We start from the raw sequence: 6,924 nt of genomic DNA on the forward strand, positions 1-6,924 counted from the left end.
ACGTGGAACCTATCGCTCGCCCTGTTCCACCCTTTTTTTTCCTCTCCATCTTTCTTTCTTCTTCCTCGTTGCATCTATGGTGGCTGCGCGACATTATACTCGCCCAGCAATCACAATATTGGGTGTCGTCCATAAGTTTTCGACTGGAAGAAAGCCGACCTGTTTCGCGTTTGCTTTCATTCCGGTTATTGAAAAACAGACTTTCTCTCCGTGTTTTCCTTCCCTTAATGGTTTCTCGTTAATTAATCCCTCGCGCTTTGGCGAATTTTATTTCGCCAGAGGACTCTATTGACCTTCTTTCGGCCTCTTGGGTATATATATTATTCTTAATGGTAATTTTATGCTTTAGTTAAAAGGAGGAAAATATAGGAAAATATAGAATATTTCAGACGATCGTTTTAATTTAGTTCGTTGTATCTTTTTCTTAAGTTATTTAAAAAATTATTTAACGAGTTATTTTATTTGTTTTTTGTGGAATGGAATTATATAAAGTATAAAATATATAGTTAATTATATTATATTATATTATATTATATTATATTATAATAATAATGTTTGGTTGCAAATAAGATTGAAAATTTAATAATATTTTTTGATATTTTAGTGAATTAAGTTAATAGAATTTTTTAATCTCATTCTGCAACAATTAAATTTACAAATTCAAGATACAAAAAAATAAAATCATCTACTGTTTAAAATATAGAAGGATAGGTTAACTAGCTTAATAAGAAAAAGGTCAGTAAAATTAGTATGTAGGGGAAATTTTTCTTCCTCTACCTTAAAATAAAAAGAAAAATGCAGAAATTAAAGGAACTCTACTGTAATTAATTTCGCAATATATATGAAAAGATGGAAGGTGAGAAAGAATAGCAAGATAGGAAAAAAAAGACGATGATGCAGTCTCATGAATCTATTCCAATCTAAAGAATACCAAGACAAATATAATAAAAAATTTTCAAAAAAAAAAAAAATAGTACGACTAATTATAAGAATTATATTTCTTTGATATCAATATAAAGAAGCCATTAAAAATTTCTAATGAATTTACACACAATTCAATAACCATTTCCATTGTTTATTTTTAATAGAAATTTTCGGCTTCAAATATATTATTTAATGATAAAAATTCATTCAATCATTAATTCAATGTTCTATTATAATCGAGAATTAACTCAGACGACAATGATTGTAATTTCAAAAAACAATTTATCTTAAGTATAACTTAAGATAATTTGAAGATATACAAGATATACAATTGAATTGTTTATCAATTACACGCAATATTAGAAAACGATCGAGAATTTTCCTTATCTCATACTTTTACCACAACGACGATAAACCAAGAAGGATAGAAGTTGTACACGCTTGACTTTTCCGGGGAAAATTAAAGTGCACGGTTCCTCGTGCGTATTAGGGAAGAACTATGGCGTGTACGGTAATGGACGTTTAAATTATGCATCCTCCACGCCTTTCCCCTTCTTGTGTCACCGAACTAATTAGTCATTTATACATTCCAAACGGGTGTGAGTCAGTATCAATCATTAAAAGGAGGGGTTGAAACTTCTACCCCGAGTATTTAACTTTGAATGAAAGTGAACTTCATTACTGAATGGAGTACGGAAGAATGAAATGGCAGAAAGCTGAATAAGAAGAATATCGAGATCTGTGATATCTGTATTTTGAAAAAAAAAAAAAATATAATATATATATTATGAAAAAGAATCTGTATTCATATTATAGAACAAAGTTAATAAGAATAACGTTAGAAAATATAAAAAGACAAGGTATTTTTCGAAATTGAATGTATGAAACAAAGATATTAAACGATGCGAATATCAATATGTAGACTATTTTCGAATAGCCTTGAATCAATTGAATAAATATCGATCTATCAGTCAGAGGTAAAAATTTATATTTTATTTAAATTCCTACGTTCCACATACGCGTACACGCAGCCAACGATGGAACGATGTGAAAGTCGTTAAAAAACCAATTATCGTAAAAGCAAATAAAATTATTCACTTAATATACGAGAGCATTTCGGCATACTTTCCGATGCAGATAATTCAACGAGGAAAAATTGTTTTATTAAATATATATGTATGGTATATATACATATAAGATAAAAAAAATATGTTCAGGAATTAATAATAATTTTAAATAAATATCATCGAAATGAAATTAAACGTGAAATTATCTGCGAACACAAATTTTTCAATTTGTTTCGAACGATTTATGTAAAAGGTTCCTGTTCTTTTTCTCCTTCCTTCCCCCCTTTTTTTTGTTTGCGATTCCTTGTTTTTATTTTTATATTTTTCAGAAAGAGGGAAATATATACGGGTGAAGTTTCATCGGCTGGCAGTCCATTTCATTTACAAGGTGGCTCTCATCTGGTACCACAAAAAACTGGCACGTATGCCATATGGGTTACATTTGCACCACGGATAACGGAGAACGAGGATGGGTCAGCCTCATCATTAAAGTAAGGGTGGAAAGGAGGGCAAAGAAAAATAGAAGAGCTCGCTAAGCTTTGAGCAACTGTTTCGCGTGTCTTCGTTTGCCCTCGTGTTTCTACTTGCCCTCCATCGTTATAGTTTTTTCTCTTTTTTTTCTTAACCCATCTTTTTCTTAACCTCAGTTTTGAAACATCGATGCAAGAGGGCGCAAATTCTTGCGAAAGTTTGAAAATGTCCATTACTTGACTTATATTTATTTAGATTATGTATTATTTTAAATCGTTTTATTTATTGGTTCTTTTTTTTTCTTAATAAAAATATAGCTTTTTTGGAGGAATTTATAAAAATTTAAAAAATATTTCTTTTGGGAGATTTTATTTTAAGAAGAGATAAAAAATCTCCAGTACAAAGAAAATAAGATGAAGCGATTAATTTATTAAAGAATTTAAATCATCAATTAAAAAATATGATTTTATTTTATCAAACATTTAATATATAGTTTAAATCTTTTGTTTAATTTGAAAAAAATAAAGAAATATTCTTTATTTTCGCTAAAATAAAAATAAATAATAATATAAATATAATTTATACATAAATCATTATTATGACTGTTGATAAAATAAAATAATAATGTGAAAGATAAAATTTCAAATAAATAAACAAAGAACATATTTGCAATTATCATAGAACATTAAATTCGAGTAATAATTTTAACAATATTTTTTAACAAAACTCATCATAAACGAATTATTCTAAAAAATATATGAATATTAATAAATTTGTGGAATATATTTGGATGCTTCATCTTCGTCACATTGCTCTTACTCTCTTCATCTTCCGCAAACTTAAAATATTCGTAATTTAATAAATAAGCCTCGATCAACATTCTTGTATAATAACTTTTACGTTTATTTTGGCCTCTAAAATCAATCCTCCAAACTTCGAATATATAAATAAAAATAAAGCTATATTTTATACTTTTTTGTTCTAAATTCGTAAATTAGAAAAGAGTCTTAGGTCTCGAATTTTTTCTTACTTGTTTTCTTCGCCAATTTGAAAGTTAACTTCTACTTGATCCATCATCGAGGGAAAGTGAAAAATTAAGAAATCGAAGCACGCTCCACTGCCTATTACCGCGGGGTAAACATACAGCTTACGTACACGATCGGAATATTAGATGGTTTCGTTTTTTGAAGAGGAGAAAAAAAGAAGAAGAAAAAAAAAACAAAAAGAAGAAAGAGAAAAATAGACTGATTCGATATCCCTCTACAGCCATGAAAGAACGACGTTGATCCTCTGATCGGATTTCCCGCTAATCGCGTTCGCCCACTCTCTCTTGTTTCAGATCCTGCCACGTCGTCGATCAAATTCTTGGAAACTCGAATTTCCCCGGCCTTTTGTGTACTCGGAATGGAAAATCCAATCGGAAAGGGGAGAAGGGATAACGGGATGAAAGTCGAGATCTGACATTATTGAAATAATGAAAATGATGTTTCAGTTTCTAAGTAGTTTCAGGTGGTATATCTTCTATTCGTAAGTCAAGTTTAAGACATTATAAATTACATACATGAACATTATAAATTTTAATGTAATATTAATTAATTAAGTATTGATATTTTAAGGAGATATTATGTGTACATATTTATTTCAGTATGTTGAGTATCGAGCAACAATAATAATAATTTATATTATCGATACAAAGCAATACAAGAACATACAAAAATGTCGGTTGAGATTTATTTATTAAGTTCATCAACATGAATTTGAATTATTTATAACTTGATGAATAAATCTCTAGATTCTTTATAAAGATATCCCACAAAGTATAAATATTCTGATATTATCATATAAAATTCAAAAGAAAGATTAATAGCAAATGATCCATTACAAAATTTTAATCTTTAAAAAATCCCAAAATTCATCAAAAACTCAAAATATTCTCGTTCAAATCGTCCTATTCTTCCACTTTCTACTTATCCTATATTCTCTTATTTCTATTAATCCTTCTTCCATTTCACGCGTCACCTCCATCCTTGGATTCGTAATCCGACCGTTTTTCAACGTATCATCTGTCAGCCAGGGTGAATGGCGTCACATTTTCTCTCTGTACCATCAAATCTGAGAACGGTTGCATTAGATTCACAAACATTTGCCGGTTCCCCAAGGGGGGCCGAGGAGGAACGCCACGCAAGGATGGACACGGGCAAGTGCAATATTGAATTCCCGCAAGGGCTGCAAGGGGTCGGTGTTCCTCAACCCTTATCCTACCCCCTGCTCCATGCCCTCTGACAAATCTACGTCGTGGGGATCAGAGGTCCGTGCCATCTATATAAATTTAATAACACGAAATGACGTGACCTCCGCCTCCTCCAAGACTGTTCCACCCCAACCCCCGCGTATCCCCCGACATCGATGCAGCAGACTACGTACATTCTTCCGCCTTTTTCCTCGCCCTTTCCTCCAACCCCGTGCCTCGTATACACCAGCTCGTAAAACTGATTTAAGATATATGATCGGCGGTAAGAAATTGCTTTCTCGACCGCGAAGTTAACCATTTGACGGAACGATCGGGGCTTTGGAAAAATTTTAACAGGCTTGGATTCTGTGTGTTCAGTGGCTGTATGAGATTTTTGAATATATCCATTTTTTGTTTTGTTTTTTTTAGTTTCTTGAAGTTAAAAGAAATGGAAGGAAGGAAATGGAAGGAGAAAATTTAATTAATGTATTTCTTTTATTTGTAAAAATGAAATGGAAATTGAGTGTAATAGAAAATAAAGAAGTTTATAAGAATTCTTTACGTTAATAATAATATTATAGATGAAGAATATATGATCTTTAGATAGTTTAAATAATAAAATCGAATAATCTAGGAAAAATGATTAGGGATTAAAAGAAGTCAATAATGGTACAATATACTTTGGCATATAAATTTTAATTTGGCATTAAATTTATAGAAAATAGGTTTAAAATTATTTATAATATATTATTTGTAAAAATATTTTAAAATTATTTAACTTCTCCAGATCATTCCTTACATTTTATTTATATATTAATTTCTTTCTAACAAATATATCTTTTGAAAAAAATTTTAAACTCAATTTTAATTCTGGACTAATACTATTATTCCAGTTTTATTACCAGAAAATTAATGAAATCAGAAATTGAGTATTGTTATTTTAACATAAAAATATTGATTAATCAAACTTAAACGGGCTATAAAATAATTCCTTATGAAGATACTTATTGTTTTTCAACGTTTATATTTTACTTAATGCCCGACGTTTGCCGAGAGTTCGAAAATCGATTTTCAATAATAAATACCAGTCGTTGGACGTTGGTGAGCGCAAGTACTTGAGCTTGGCGAAGCCACGGTGTAATTTCTCGCCACGTCCTGGCGCTATAGATTATTTTATGTAAATACGGAACCGCGAGTGGTACTTGTCTATGCTCTGTCCTTTTCTCCATCGGATGCCGCTCCATTCCTCTTCTTCTCTTTCCTTCTCCTCTCTTCTTCACGAATCACCATCCTCTCTTCCATCTAGCTTTTATTAATTCTTCGGATAACGCACTTCCTGAAAAGAAAGGAGAATTGATGAGTGAGTAATAATTTAATTTAGAAGAGAACGTCTCGATTAGACGATATTTCAATTTTTTAAATTTACATGAAAATAATCAATAACGTTGATACAGGTTTTGCTTAATTTAAATAATAATGATGATTGTTTAACTTGAAATGATTAATATTAATAAATGATTGCGTTGAATTTATATTGTGGTTAACAACAAAGAAAATAACAATTCAAAAGATTAATGAATTTTGAATGAATTAAGTATTTTCAATATAATATGATATTCAAATTCGTAACTTGTATAAAAATAACATTCAAAATTCAAAAATATTCTGAAGTTAACTTGAATTATAATTAGTATCGTTGCGAAATAACACAAATCAATAATATAAATGAATAAATTGTCAGACAAATAGAATTGGAAAGTGTTCGAGTGCCGAGCAAGTAGAATAGAATCGTATTCAGTTGTCGGAGTAGAATAGAACGTTGCTTTGTCAGACCAATACGATTGAATCTAGCAAGCAAGATTAATAGTTATTTTTATGCGGCTATTCAAGGAAGGTGTTTGAAAGAGTCAAATGTCTTTCGACAATTTTTCTCAGGAAACAAATCATGCAGCATGATACGTTAATAAAATTTAATTAAATATTCTATTGTTATTTATAAAAAATTATTGCAGTTTATTATTATACTTTCAAAAATTTTATTTCGATACTAGTTATCTCGAATATCAATACGAAATAAAATAAAATTTTCTATGAGCAAAATTTATAATTTTTATTCTCGTCTTAATCTCAATCACAGAACCAACTATAGCAATCTATATATAGAATATATAGAACTAAAACAATCAATAGCCGACAATGAGAACTGTGATTACTATAAGAAAATTCATGAAA

At 29.9% G+C, this 6,924-nt stretch overlaps 1 long non-coding RNA gene across 1 annotated transcript in view; it reads left to right on the forward strand.

The window, feature by feature from the left end:
* Window positions 1-4,076, forward strand: part of LOC116186601 — a 14,089-nt gene extending 10,013 nt beyond the window's left edge. Inside the window, exon 3 of the long non-coding RNA XR_004151619.1 lies at window positions 3,802-4,076. This is a non-coding gene — a long non-coding RNA (uncharacterized LOC116186601). The remainder of the gene's footprint in view (window positions 1-3,801) is intronic.
* The last annotated feature ends 2,848 nt before the right edge of the window (window positions 4,077-6,924 follow it).

Source organism: Apis dorsata, unplaced genomic scaffold (assembly GCF_000469605.1).
Source record: "Apis dorsata unplaced genomic scaffold, Apis dorsata 1.3 scaffold_44, whole genome shotgun sequence".
In the NCBI taxonomy this organism is placed as follows: domain Eukaryota; kingdom Metazoa; phylum Arthropoda; class Insecta; order Hymenoptera; family Apidae; genus Apis; species Apis dorsata.